This window comes from Tachypleus tridentatus, chromosome 12 (genome assembly GCF_004210375.1).
Source record: "Tachypleus tridentatus isolate NWPU-2018 chromosome 12, ASM421037v1, whole genome shotgun sequence".
NCBI lineage: Eukaryota > Metazoa > Arthropoda > Merostomata > Xiphosura > Limulidae > Tachypleus > Tachypleus tridentatus.
In genome coordinates, this window is record NC_134836.1 from 126,498,555 (window position 1) to 126,514,298 (window position 15,744).

Genomic DNA, 15,744 nt, shown 5'->3' on the forward strand with positions numbered 1-15,744 from the left:
GTTGATAATATCTCAGTTTGATATCTGTCAGTTTGGTATCTGTCAGTTTGATATATCTGTCAGTTTTGGTATCTGTCAGTTTGATATATGTCAGTTTGGTATCTGTCAGTTTGATATCTATGTCAGTTTGGTATCTGTCAGTTTGATAATATGTCAGTTGGATATCTGTCAGTTTGATATCTGTCAGTTTGGTATCTGTCAGTTTGTATCTTTCAGTTCTGGTATCTTTCAGTTTGATATCTGTCAGTTTGGTATCTGTCAGTTTGATATCTGTCAGTTTGATATCTGTCAGAGAGTTTGAAATATGTCAGTTTGATAGTCTGTCAGTTTGAATCTGTCAGTTTGAGGTGGGTATCTGTCCCCGTTTGATATCTGTCAGTTCGGTATCTGTCAGTTTGATATCTGCCAGTTTGGTATCTGCGAGTTTGGTATCTGTCAGTTTGATCTGTCAGTTTGGGGCTTCCGTCGCATTGCGTAGCTTTCAACTCGATCTAATCGATTCTGAATTTTGAACTCTGCAATAATTCTCAGTTTGAAAAAAATAGCAACAGTGAACACTTTTCTTTGTTAATTAATTTATTGTAGTCAACGTTTGATGTAATACTGAGTAATTGATGTTATAAGCGAACAAAATAATCAAAATCTTTGTTCTGCCTTCTCCTCATGAAAATATGGACGCTCAAACCTCAAGGCTTGAGTGTTGACAATTCTCACAATTAAACATTTATCTTGAACTTAACACTAGGTAGCGTTTCAAAATCAAGATATGTGCCCGTTTGTATTTATCTGCAAAATAGGTTTAACTTTGAGTAATCTCAATCGAGAGTAGACAGTGGAATGGTTGTGTATTTTAACAAGGATAATTTCGATAATTATTTAGTTGGTCAACTGAAGAGAAAAAAATATACATATGTGACTAACAGCGGTGTTTGATAATATAATCATAACCTCGACAAACAAGAAAAATATTTTCTGTTATTTATTACACGAGCTATGTTTGTTTCTGTTGCCTAGTGCTGTCCACGTATATATATATACGTGTACCAAGTCCAAGATCGATGACGTAGCTGCTTGCTGCACGTTCTCAGCCGGCATGGAAAAGATTATAGAACCAGGGTAGTACAGTCAGTAGGGTCCGTATGTTGCGATACCAGCGCTTTTTTGTTCTTCTAGCGTGGAGATTCTCCACATATTCATTACCAGTATGGCGTTTTTTTAATGTGGGTATTTTTTACCAGCGCTAGTCTTATCCTTGAGTTACAATGCCTTTGTGTAGGGGCATGTAGCCCCTCAAAACACGTTCATCGATTCTATTATCCGCAAGTTTGACAATTTAAGTAAGTACTGTAAGGCTTAACTTGTTAGATAATTTCAGGATCTTATTGCGAAATATATATATATATATATTTAAATAGATACCTGATTAATGGATATTTTCTTGTTATTTAAGGCTTAAATAACCCAAATATTTTGTCTGCAAAAATACACTGGTTGTTATTTGTTCGTGTCATTATTGATTATTATTCTAGTCTGTTTTCCAATTTTTATTTCTCTCGTAACTCTGACGTATTTAATATTATTTTCTTTAATATTTATAATTTCAATATGAATATTTGCTTTAAAACAACGACTTTTATTACATCTGCTTTCGTATATCCTCAAGAGATAAAGTTAATTTTTTAAGGAAAAATGTAAAATTATAGTGACTTTTATAGTAACTGCACAAAAAAACCGGACAAATGCCAACTTTTATTATTTTTTTTCATTTTTTAGTCTGAAGTACCATATTGGCACTGAAAATGACCTTCTCAATAATTATGTACATTCACACTATATATTTGTTATGTTTCTTTAAAATTTTTCCTGCTGTTCAGTAGTAAAATTATACTTATAAATGTTTTATAATCATTACAGGGAACCGATGATGTATATAGACTTATTTTCTTTCTATATTTTGTGTCTGAGTAAAAGTATCCTTTCCTCTTGTAACTACTAAAAACGTGAAGTTATATATCCTCGTATGTAAATAGATACACATATAAATTTCTATAAGTATATGTATATATGTTTGTGAAATTATATATGCGAGTTACTTCAAGTAGTAGACTTCGAAACGTATTTTTTTTTATTAATAGGTCCTAAATAATGACGATACAACAAAATAGTGCTCAACCAATTACTTCCTTATTGTTTTAATATGCTATATTTTAATATTTTTTTGGCATTTGAAATTAAGTAGTTTAGACACATTAATCGGTTGGGGCTAACTACAGAAATAGTTTATCAGCATTCATAGGCTTTCACTGTTAAATTATTTGTGACAATTTGTAACAAACACAATATTAACATGAAATATTGTTTTTTGTTTGATATAAAACCTATGAATTATTATTTTTTGTATAATATTGTTCGCATATTTTTGAATTACAGTGAAGCTGAATCTTACGACCAAAATTTTACCCTGTGTTTCTTCGCGTAACAAGTGATTTTAATAAACTGTTTTATTTAGAATTTTAAAAATATTTTTATTTAAATATTGGACTTACAGTGGCGTCGCTACCGTTCACATTGACTTGGCGATTGTTTTTAAGTGTTGAACTTGCAAAGTACAGAAAATGTCGTAACTTGTACAGTACGTAAGACCATTGTCCACTCTGATGTTCTAAGCTTTATATATCCGTAAAAACTGAAAACAGTAAGTTAGTTCTTTTCTAATTGAAGTCAATTCATTAAACAATAAGTTGTTTTAAAACAAATATCGGTTAACCAAAGGCCTATAAGCCCACGATGTCAAGTCGTTAAACCTTTTTTTTTTATCTTGGATAATATTTATAATTTGGAAATTATAGTATTTTAAAAGTATTAAAATTCCATGTGAAGGAAACATTGAGAAAATCGCTTATGGGTTTCTTTTGGTCTTATTTCGGCCATTTTCAGTATTTCTGAAGCCTCACTTTCATCGAATGAAAATATTAGTCAAGAACGTTTTCTATTCGCATTTTCAAAGACGTGAAACTTTGTTAAAATTCTGTCTAAATGCAAAGTAAATAATAATACAGTTATAGTTGCTATTAGATGTAGGAAGCGAATATTATTAATCACTGAGTTTCCGGGTTATAAAATACAAAATATTTATTTGAATTTCGCACAAAGCTGCACGAGGGCTATCTGCATTAGTCTTCCCTAATTTAGCACCTACTCATTATTACCTCTCACTAACTGTTGGGATATTTTTTATCAACAAATACTGGGATTGATTCTCACTTTGTAACGCCCCCACGGGTGAAAGAGTGAGTATGTTTGGTATGACAGTGATTCGAAACCGCGATCCTTAGATTACGAGTCGAACCTCTTAACCACCTTGGCCATGGTTCGCATCCCGTCGCGCCAAACATGCTCCCCTTTCAGGGGCGTTATAATGTGGGATCAATCCCACTATTCGTTGGTAAAAGTAGCCTAAGAGTTGGCAGTGGAGTGGTGATGACTAGCTGCCTTCCCTCTAGTCTTACACTGCTAAATTAGGGACGGCTAACGCAGATAACCCTCGAGTAGCTTTGCGCGAAATCAAAACAAACAAAAATTTACCACCTGGCCATGCTAACCCTGAAGTACAAATTAGTTAAGATAAAGGTTATACAATAATTTAAGTTTTGAGACCAGACTTTCACTGTTGGTCTGTCATACACTTGGAGATGAATAACAGAAAGTAGAAAGATATTAAAGTTTACCCGTCAATTAACGGTGATTACGACTACATGTTGGTCTGTTTGGTGTTTTTACAAGAGAAAGTTAATACTGAAGCTCCATTATACCGTGAAATTAAAGATTACAGAGGAACATCATGTTGAACTTGAAACTCAAACGATTATTTTCTTAAAATTCGTTTTATAAAATATAGAATATGTAACAACATGATACTTTTGAGAATAAATAAAACCATGTTTCATCAGTATTTTCAAACTTGGGAATAATTAAAACCATGTTTTCTTTGTATTTTTAAGTAGGAAATAACTGAAACCTTGAAGTGATTAAAACCAAGTTTCGCCATTACGGTGAAAATTTATACTAATTTAAACCATGTTTCATCAGCATACTGTGAAAATTCGAAATAATTCTGTCTATTGTTTCTTCACTACTTTAGAAACTTGGAGACACTGTTTTAGTTAATAAATGTCATTCATTTAACACCAGTGGTTGATCATTGATTTGAAACTTGAAATTTGAAAGTATCTGAATAAAAAACGTATTTATTTTACTTATAAATAATTAAGACAAATCTTTTATCAAAACTTATAAATACTGATTTAATTATACCATTGGATTTTAGAATAATGAAAACAGAAAGATGTTTATTATAACTTAAACAATTGATATCATCACTATTTTAATATGGTGAAAGAAGAGTATCATATATTTTACATGATGAAGTAGTTGATAACAAGCTATTATAACTATGTTAAAGGTTATAAAAAAATTAAAATCAACATTTCCTCAAAAGTTTGAAACTTCAAAGTAATTAAGGTCAATATTTCATTAGCATATTCAATTTAAAACAATGTTTTATTAAAACTTTGAAACTTGAAAACAGTTAAGGTCACAGTTACTTCATTAGCCTGAATTTTTAAAGAATTGAGACGGACTTTTGAACTTAGGGGAAGTATTATGAAAATTATTATAAATTAGTTTTAGAAAAGGAATTAGGAGCAATATATGTTTTAAGTACGTTGGAATATAGAAATAAGGAGATTTAATATATGTTTTAAGTACGTTGGAATATAGAAATAAGGAGATTTAATATATGTTTTAAGTACGTTGGAATGTACAAGTAAGGAGATTTAATATGTGTTTTAAGTACGTTGGAATATAGAAATAAGGAGATTTAATATTTGTTTTAAGTACGTTGGAATATAGAAATAAGGAGATTTAATATATGTTTTAAGTACGTTGGAATATAGAAATAAGGAGATTTAATATATGTTTTAAGTACGTTGGAATATAGAAATAAGGAGATTTAATATTTGTTTTAAGTACGTTGGAATATAGAAATAAGGAGATTTAATATATGTTTTAAGTACGTTGGAATGTACAAGTAAGGAGATTTAATATGTGTTTTAAGTACGTTGAAATATAGAAATAAGGAGGTTTAATATATGTTTTAAGTACGTTGGAATATACAAGTAAGGAGGTTTAATATATGTTTTAAGTACGTTGGAATATAGAAGTAAGGAGGTTTAATATATGTTTTAAGTACGTTGGAATATAGAAATAAGGAGATTTAATATATGTTTTAACTACGTTGGAATATAGAAATAAGGAGATTTAATATATGTTTTAACTACGTTGGAATATAGAAATAAGGAGATTTAATATATGTTTTAAGTACGTTGGAATATAGAAATAAGGAGATTTAATATATGTTTTAAGTACGTTGGAATGTACAAGTAAGGAGATTTAATATATGTTTTAACTACGTTGGAATATAGAAATAAGGAGATTTAATATATGTTTTAAGTACGTTAGAATATACAAGTAAGGAGGTTTAATATATGTTTTAAGTACGTTGGAATATAGAAGTAAGGAGGTTTAATATATGTTTTAAGTACGTTGGAATATAGAAATAAGGAGATTTAATATATGTTTTAAGTACGTTAGAATATACAAGTAAGGAGGTTTAATATATGTTTTAAGTACGTTGGAATATAGAAGTAAGGAGGTTTAATATATGTTTTAAGTACGTTGGAATATAGAAATAAGGAGATTTAATATATGTTTTAACTACGTTGGAATATATAAATAAGGAGATTTAATATATGTTTTAAGTACATTGGAATATAGAAATAAGGAGATTTAATATATGTTTTAAGTACGTTGGAATATAGAAATAAGGAGATTTAATATATGTTTTAAGTACATTGGAATATAGAAATAAGGAGATTTAATATATGTTTTAAGTACGTTGGAATATAGAAATAAGGAGATTTAATATATGTTTTAAGTACGTTGGAATATAGAAATAAGGAGATTTAATATATGTTTTTAAGTACGTTGGAATATAGAAATAAGGAGATTTAATATATGTTTTAAGTACGTTGGAATATAGAAATAAGGAGATTTAATATATGTTTTTTAAGTACATTGGAATATAGAAATAAGGAGATTTAATATATGTTTTAAGTACGTTGGAATATAGAAATAAGGAGATTTAATATATGTTTTAAGTACGTTGGAATATAGAAATAAGGAGATTTAATATATGTTTTAAGTACGTTGGAATATAGAAATAAGGAGATTTAATATATGTTTTAAGTACGTTGGAATATAGAAGTAAGGAGATTTAATATATGTTTTAAGTACGTTGGAATATACAAGTAAGTAGATTTAATATATGTTTTAAGTACGTTGGAATATACAAGTAAGTAGATTTAATATATGTTTTAAGTACGTTGGAATATACAAGTAAGTAGATTTAATATATGTTTTAAGTACGTTGGAATATACAAGTAAGTAGATTTAATATATGTTTTAAGTACGTTGGAATATACAAGTAAGTAGATTTAATATATGTTTTAAGTACGTTGGAATATACAAGTAAGTAGATTTAATATATGTTTTAAGTACGTTGGAATATAGAAATAAGTAGATTTAATATATGTTTTAAGTACGTTGGAATATAGAAGTAAGGAGATTTAATAAATCGATTTTTGACTTATATTATTTGGAAACATTCTTCGATTTTCGAGTGAAATTAGTTATATTCTAAAAGTGCTTTTGAAACTTGAATACAGTTATACAGTTAACACTTCTTCGTTAAACTGCTTGAGGAACATTAGTAATGTTTATCGCTACACGAACTGATCTGCCCATACTGACGAATTAAATATTCTACTAACGACGACCACATAAATTTCCTCCAAACACGAACTAATATGAATTACATTTTTAACATATGAGAAACGTTACATTATCCTACGCAGAAAAGTTTCGTTTCGATAATGTAAATTTATATTTAAACTAACCCTCACTATGTGATCGTTCGACATGTATTCTCAAGTTAGGAACACTTTTCAATATATGTATGTCTAACATTTAGGTATGTCGTCCCGTTTTATTATATCAGGTATAATCTTAATCCCCCTTTCGTTTCCTTCAAGTGATCTGGGTTTATATTGAACAACATCTGTCGGTTAAGTGGTCCAGATGTAATATTAAGTTCCATCTTTTATAATTTAAGATCTGTTTACTGGTATCTAGTTGTAATGTTAATATAATGTTGCCTCCTGGTAGTCCAGATGTAACATTAAGTTCTCTCTTTAAGTGATATAAGATATGTTTACAGGTATCCATGTGTAATGTTAACATACGGTTTCCTTCAGATAAAATATTATTTTCTCCTTCAAGTTATTTTATTTTTCAGTTTACTTAGAATTATATCCAACCGTCACTTCATCCTAATGATTTATGTCTACACATAGGTATTCTGAGCTTGAAACATTTGCTCCAGTATCAATTTCCGTTGTACATTACACTGCTTCAACCCTAAAAGTTTAATTAAGTCACCTGGTGGGCTTTACAGTCATCAACCTTGCAGTTTTTTTTTAGTTTGAATTGTATTTGTTTTATTTTTATTTGTTTTCTCATGTCTCTAATTGTTTTCCCCCAAAGGAGTGAGATTCGGGTCTAAGTTTTTAACTTTAATTTGTTTGTTTGTTCTTGGCAAAGAACTACACAATGGTTTATTTGTGCTCTGTCCAATTCTGGTATCGAAACCCGATTTTTTTACGCTTATAAGTCTTTTTTGAGATTATCTTATTGTACTCAGTTTTTAGGATGGCACCTATGACGTCTTAGAAATAATACTTTAAATACATAGTGAAATTCCGAATCGCAGTTTTCAGTCCAAATAATTTGACTTAAATATAAAATTCGACAAGAATCGTAATTTTGCATAGATCTGTTTAGAGTTTCAACTGAAAACTTGTATAAATTTATTATAAAGGTTTTCGTTCACAGAGAAGAAATATGCTATAATTTGATATTGTGAAACAAGAGATAATATCCCGGATTCTATACCTCCTGGGTTTGTTTGCTTGTTTTTCCTATATAACTAGTACTCGGTAACTATCTCCATTTACTATTCTCTAGTCTTGAATGTCAGATTAGAGATAAGGTAGCTAGTCGCCAGCACACTCCGCCAATTCTTGTTTGATTAATCACTGAGATTTGATCGTCGCGCTTATAATGCGCTTACTTTCCCACATTGTGTAGTCCAATTGTGATTATTTTTGTGGTAAAGAGGGCGCGACAGTCGAACCCTTAAATCCAGCGTTAGACATGTTAACCACTGGGCAACGCTCGCTCTCCTCCGATTCTGTATACACTGCTGGCCAAAATCTTAAAGCCAATGAACATAAAGAAAAAATATGCATTTTGCGTTGTTAGACTCAACCGCTTATTTGAGTAGAGCTTCGAATGATGAAAATAAGAAAATTGAAAATAAAAATAAACTTTTTTTAGCATTTAATAGGGAAAATGTGAACACTATGAAATTAGCCCAAATACCAGCTGGTCAAAAGTTTAAGACCATATCAAGAAGAAGTCCAAAACAGGGTAGGAGATGCCCAACAAGAGGTCTCAGTAGTGACCATGCCAAAGCGAATGGTCGATATAAGTGTTTGCAGAAGGCTGGCTGGAATGTTATTCCAAGTGGTGAAGATGGCTTCACGAAGATCATGCACAGTTTGGAATTGACGTCCATTTCTATAGACTTCCCTTGCCATCCACCCCAAACATTTTCAATGGGGTTCAGTTCGGGCCAGGGGCGTAGATTTTTTACACCCGATGGAGGGGGGAGGATGATTTTTCCAACCACTTATGTGGACTGTTCAATTTGGAAATTGGTAATCTCTGATTACGTGAACCTGAAAGCTGTAAACATGCAGTCACAGAGTAATCTTGTTGCCACGATACTTCAAGGTTTCCATGTAGGTTTGTATAAGTGAGGTGTTGTGAACAGTTTTAAAATGTCAATAGAATAAAGACAAATGTGTCACAAATTAACTGCCACATGAATTTATTCCTGCACACTGCACAGTATAAAAGATGGCCATTATACTTGACAAGGTTACTAATAACTTTCATTGTATGAATTACGTTTTCAAATATTAATAAAATTAGTAATACCCTTGATAAGTTTATATCTACTAAAAAACTGTTCATGTTGTTTGATAAAAATAATTAAAATGTCTTTGTGAACTCTTGAAAAGTACACATCAATACAATGTAGCACATAATTATTCATACTTTTCATTGAAGTAAGATTCATTTAGTCCTCTAGTCTACATGTTCCCAAACGTAAACTTCCTTTGTGGTGATCTGTTTATGAATTCTTTCATAAACTCTTCTATATTTATCTTGTCGACCTCATCTTTGTGAGTGTGACAAACTGCCACATGGTTGAGGCGACACTGAGACATAATTGACCATAACCACGTCTTCAACCGTCTTAATGTAGAAAAGCTGCGTTCACATTCGCAGCTGGATACTGGACATACAAGCAAAATTTTCATGAGAAGAAACACTTCTCTAAACATCTGCTGTCTTGTTTCATGCATTTCACAGTAAGCATCCTTCACACCTTTCAGAGATAGGTTTTGTTGTTCCTTTGAACATGGGCAACTGAAACTCGAGCCGTTGTTCAGAGATTTCTGGATAGATGTTATAACCGAGTTGTCAATCTTGCCAGATGTGATCATGTTCTCAAGTGCCAGATATTGTCTCAAGTCATTGTTGTCTGCATTGAATCTAGTGGTTAGATGTTCTATGACTGTGTCCACAAATGCAAAATATTGGCTTCTGTAGTAATCTCTAGCTGTTGCAAAATGGTGTGCTGAGTCATCACCTGTGATCCATTTGGGGGGTCTGTGAATGCGTGGTAGTTCAATAGGCACCAGATCTAGGGAAGTTACCTTTTTTCTCAGCTTCGTCAAATATCTTGTTGTAATTTTTCTCTGTTCGCAATATCGCAATTGCTCAACTGTCATTGCAGATGTTTCGATCATGCCAGATACTGTCACTGATTTTGCTTGGAATGCACGGTTTAGTTCCTCTAATGCAGCTATTGGATGCTGAGCCATCAACAATCCTAAAACTGTCTTTCCTTTGTCAAATCTGTCCGGCAGACCTCGTGCTTTCACTGCTACCTCTGATTTTTCATTTGCTAATCCAGACAAAGAATCAACAATGTCACTGTAGTGATCATTAGAACATGTAATTGCAGATAGGTGGCACAACCAGCGTGTTGGACACAGTGGGCGGATGTATTTAACTGGACCATTGTAACTGTCTGATGATACAATATTTTCAAAGATTGTCTTCTATTTGTCTGACCTCTGAAGCAAGACATCAAGTTCATGTACCCACTGGATAGAATCTCGAACACATTCACAAGCTTCAACTGCATGTTGCATTATTAAATTAGCCTTGTGTGCTCCGCAGTGAAAAAACAAAGCTGACGGTTGCTTCTCTTTTATTTTTGCCTGGCATCCACTGTACGCACCATTCACGTTAGCGGCTCCATCATAAGTTTGTGCTCTTAATTCTGACAGTGGTAAATTGGGTCTAGTCAGTACATCAAGTATAGTCGAGGATATTGTTTCACCAGTTGTATTGGAAACACTGTACAAACCAAAAAATGTCTCGTGGACGTCAAGGCTCTCATCTACGTATCGTATATTGCTTCCTGTTTGGCACCTGTAACATCTTGAGTGCCATCAACCATTAATGCAAAGATTTTACTTTGCTGCACTCTTTGTGCTATGTTCCTCAGTGTTTGGTGGCTGAACATCTCCATTATTTCATTCTGAGCCTGGGGTGATGTGAATGTGGTTTTCTTTGACAAGTAGGCCGTCAACTCAGGATCTTCCTCTTCCAGGAGCTTCATTAACTGCAGGATGTTCCCCTCCGTATCGGTATGCCCACATAATGCTAAACCTTGACGCAGTAAGAAACGTAAACTTCTGAATATTTTGGCTGGACTTCTTTTGCATTCTTCCTGTTGCTTCTTTTTTCCATCGTGTAGCTGGACAGTCACTGGAGTTACATCAAGTGAACCTTCTGGAGATATAGTGAATCTGTGCTGAGAGGAGGATTGGTGTTGGTTGAATTTCTGTTTTGCCTTTTCCAGTTGCAAAACCAGTGGATATGAAGGTATACTCCACTGGCCTCTCAATTTCACTGTAAAAGGCCTCTATTTCCCTCCTTGGCACAATGAAAGCATATGACTTTTTGAGTCTGATTGTCGAAGTGCAGCCATGGGAACTCATCAAACCACTTGCCTTGGAAGTTGATATTTTGAGATTTTGCTTTCTGTTATGGTATTAGTTGTGCGTCTGGATGATATGGCTTTCCACACTGTATCTGTGGAGTGTCAGATTTTTCATTACTGCACAAAGTTGTTTTACAACTATCTCGTGGTTCATGATGTGCAATAGTTACACAAGCATTTTCAGACTCGTCCTCTGATGAACATGGTATTTTCTCTGTATAACAAGTTTCTATTCCTTTGCTTGAGATTGTTGGATTATCTACATCTACATTGTCACTTGTAGTACCAATAACTGGCTTGTAGAACTGTCTAATATCGGAAAGTTTCAGACGCTTGCTTGTCATAATTGGAATCTGTTTCCAGATGACTCAACAGGCTAAAATACAGTCTTTATTGAAAAACTCTAACGTACAACTAATGAAGATAGAACAGAATGGAAGTAGGACTGAACTATACAATGTATTTAAGTCGAACGCGCGAACCTCACAGTGACTACCGAGCCGACTGACCACCTGGGCATCGCTGGGACAATAATGTGTGCTAGTTACAACACAAGTAATTGTAAGTTTCTCGAAAATACTTAAACAATCACAATTATATTATATCCCTGTTAAAGCTCATCAAACACGTTGTGATATAATGTTTATAAGCACGTCTATTAAATAAAACCTAAACAAAAACTAGCAATACAATTCGAGTAGAGGCTTCAGGCCGTTGAAATCGCTCCTTTTGTGTTCTAATTGTACAAGAAAATACAATATTTTTACTATCTATGATAAGAGAACATATTGTTCTTTTACCATAAAGCACCAGCACTTTATTAGAGGGCAGTAATAATCTGAAATTTCATGGATTAATGAGGGCTACAAACACAGGTCTAATGAGTCCTGTTGTAAAATCGAGGCTCACACTAAAGGGAGCGGAGGGGGGGGGTATGTAGGGCGCGTCTGGATCCGAGCGGCCCGAACCTGTCGTTAACTGTACCCTAAACGTACGCTATGGTCAGCGCTTCGACAGCTAAGGAGAGTAAGGCGTTCGACAATAAAAGCGGCTAGACATGCATAAGAACAAATGGCGTAGGAAAATCGCACAATATACACATAAGATTGATGCAGCTACAAGCTACAAATGGCCTGCCAGATCTAGATCACAGGAGTTTACGCTTGGGAGTAATATTTTCGAATTTCATACTCTGTTCAATCTGTTGTGATGAAAATTTTACTTAATCTTACACTACGTACAAGACGTAGGTAGATTCTGTGATACTGCTTGCAATCCTTGCATGTATACTTAGGCCTACTAACTGACACGAACTATCGCTTAGATCGAAAAGCTTAGAAGCACGTCTATATTAAAGATGTACATTTCGGCTACTGAAAAAGCCTACATCTAGGCCTAATTATGTAATTCGATTGGTAAGAACACGAGAATCACAAAAACAAACACACAGTTTGTAGGCCTGTGATGCAATAAAACAATTCAACAGACCAAACTGTAGGGGGGGATGATTGTATGCACCATACCTCCACCTAAAATGAAGGGAGGATGTATTCCACCCGTCCCCCCAGGATCTACGCTCTTTGTTCGGGCGAATAAGCTGGATGGTCCAAAAGAATCAGGCTATTTGCCATGAAAAAGTCCTTTGTCCTGCGGGCATTGTGGATTGCAGCGTTGTCCTGCTGAAAGATTCGTTACGTGTTTATCGATTAACGCTTCATTTCAGTATGGTCTTAAACTTTTGACCAGCTAGTATTTAGACTAATTTCATAGTGTTCACATTTTCCCTTTTCTTATTTTCATCTTTCGAAGCTCTACTCAAATAAATGGTTGAGTCTGACAATGCAAAATGCATATTTTTACTCTTTGTTCATTGGTCTTAAGAATTTGGCCAGCAGTGCATGTGGTAGTTTCCTGAAGTTCCTAAGTGTATAAAAAGAAAATTATAGATAGACACGAAACTTGATACAGCTAAAATATTAAAAATTTGCAGGTTCAAAGAAGGAATATTACATTATATAACGTTACTAGAGCGTATTGGGAAACAAAAATGTTTGAATTCGAAACAAGATAGGTCAGTGTTGTTTTGTTAGGCTTAAAAAGAAATTGAGTTTAAGAGCGTACGTTACGAACCGAGGTACATTACCAACAATAAGACAGCAATGTAATAACAATAACAAAGACTCCATTTCTTTTTTATTATGAACCGGAACCGGAAAAATGTGCAAGGCTTTTATAATGCGGGTATTGCTACCACTAATGTTATACGTACTGCCTGTCTTTAAGAGAGTATTATTTTTCTAAATATAGTAAAACAGCTGATAAAAAGTACTGAAGAGGGCGTTAGTAAGAAATAAAAGGATTCACATCCTTGGTGAAATGATTTATTAATGAGGAGTTATGGTCTTCGCCGAATAATATATATTATTATTATATATTATATTAATAATATATATTTTTTTAAAGTTTGGAAGTGAACGAATGGGAATTTTTTTTCGACAGAGAACGTAGTTTTGTATTATAGAAATTTTACACAAGAGAAGGGTTGAATTAACTAGAAAAACGGGGTTACCTGTTTCACCCGAAATAATTCTAAGAAATTAGTAACCAAGAAAGACTAGTGGTTTGAGATTAAACAATAGTTTTAATATTGCAGTGGGTGATTAATTAATAACAAGCCAGATGGATGGGGATATGATACAGAATATAACGTAAAAGAACTAGCTATACGGAATTAATGATCTTAATAATAAAATGTTGAGTTTAGAATGCTTGTTTTGTTTCTGAGTACAGTTTACTTCGGTATACAGCTCAAATTCTAACGGCAAAGTCCCCGCATCGGCACAACGATATGTTTACATGCTCACGTCGCTAGAAACAGAGTTTTGATACCCGTGATGGGCAGAGCACAGCTAGCCCATTGTATAGCTTTGTGATTAGTTCCAAACAATTGATAAACTAAAGTCAAATTAAGTGCAAAGCTGCATAACGGGTTATCTCTGCTGTGTACATCACAGGTATCGAAATCAGTTTTTAGTATTATAAATCTTATGACTATGATACGAGTATTTTGGTGACAGCAATACAGTAAGTCAGTATTAAATATAGTAGAAACCCAACAGCCCTCTGGGAAAGCTCAATAACAGTGTTCGTAGGGTCTTGCAAATGCGCTGTTAATATTCGTAGCTACATATGGTTTAAATGTGATTTTCTCCAAGTCAGAAATAGCTTGTTCTGAGCCCAAAATTTCAAGGACTGCTTTATATAATATTAAACTTTATAGATCACACGTAAAGTACGTTAAATTACGTTGTTATCAAGGACTGCTTTATATAATATTAAACTTTATAGATCACACGTAAAGTATGTTAAATTACGTTGTTATCAAGGACTGCTTTATATAATATTAAACTTTATGGATCACTCGTAAAGTATGTTAAATTACGTTGTTAAACGATGTACTTTATTATAAGTCGTATTTTAAAACTTGTTCTTTTTTAAAACCATCTTACAAACGATTGAAATTTTTCGTGGACTGGTGATTGGGAACCATCAGTTTTATGCAGTGGTTCTCAGCCTTTTACAGTAATGTGTCCCTAGCTGGTGTTTAACATTATCATGTAACCCCTAGAGTGAGCCTAAATCGTTTGTTTGAGCTATGTTGACGTATAGCTACTATACCAAGCCGCCGCTGCTCTATCTATACCCTTTAAAGTAATTTTGAATTAAACTCCTGCAGAAAATCACCTCTCTGCTTTGGTTTCTCTGGTACTATTCCCCATACTTGTTTGTTGTTTTACAAAAAACACCACCAGGAAGTGCATGAGGTCACCTCTCTGGTTTGGTTTCTCTGGTACTATTCCCCATACTTGTTTGTTGTTTTACAAAAAACACCACCAGGAAGTGCATGAGGTCACCTCTCTGCTTTGGTTTCTCTGGTACTATTCCCCATACTTGTTTGTTGTTTTACAAAACACCACCAGGAAGTGCATGAGGTCACCTCTCTGGTTTGGTTTCTCTGGTACTATTCCCCATACTTGTTTGTTGTTTTACAAAAACACCACCAGGTAGTGCATGAGGTCACCTCTCTAGTTTGGTTTCTCTGGTACTATTCCCCATACTAGTTTGTTGTTTTACAAAAAACACCACCAGGTAGTGCATGAGGTCACCTCTCTGGTTTGGTTTCTCTGGTACTATTCCCCATACTAGTTTGTTGTTTTACAAAAACACCACCAGGTAGTGCATGAGGTCACCTCTCTGGTTTGGTTTCTCTGGTACTATTCCCCATACTTGTTTGTTGTTTTACAAAAAACACCACCAGGTAGTGCATGAAGTCACCTCTGGTTTGGTTTCTCTGGTACTATTCCCCATACTAGTTTGTTGTTTTACAAAACACCACCAGGTAGTGCATGAGGTCACCTCTC

The 15,744-nt window shown here is 33.6% G+C and overlaps 1 pseudogene; it reads left to right on the top strand.

Moving 5' to 3' along the window:
- The window catches only part of LOC143235773 (voltage-gated inwardly rectifying potassium channel KCNH2-like), a 38,840-nt pseudogene that overhangs the window by 2,431 nt on the left and 20,665 nt on the right, over positions 1-15,744 (top strand).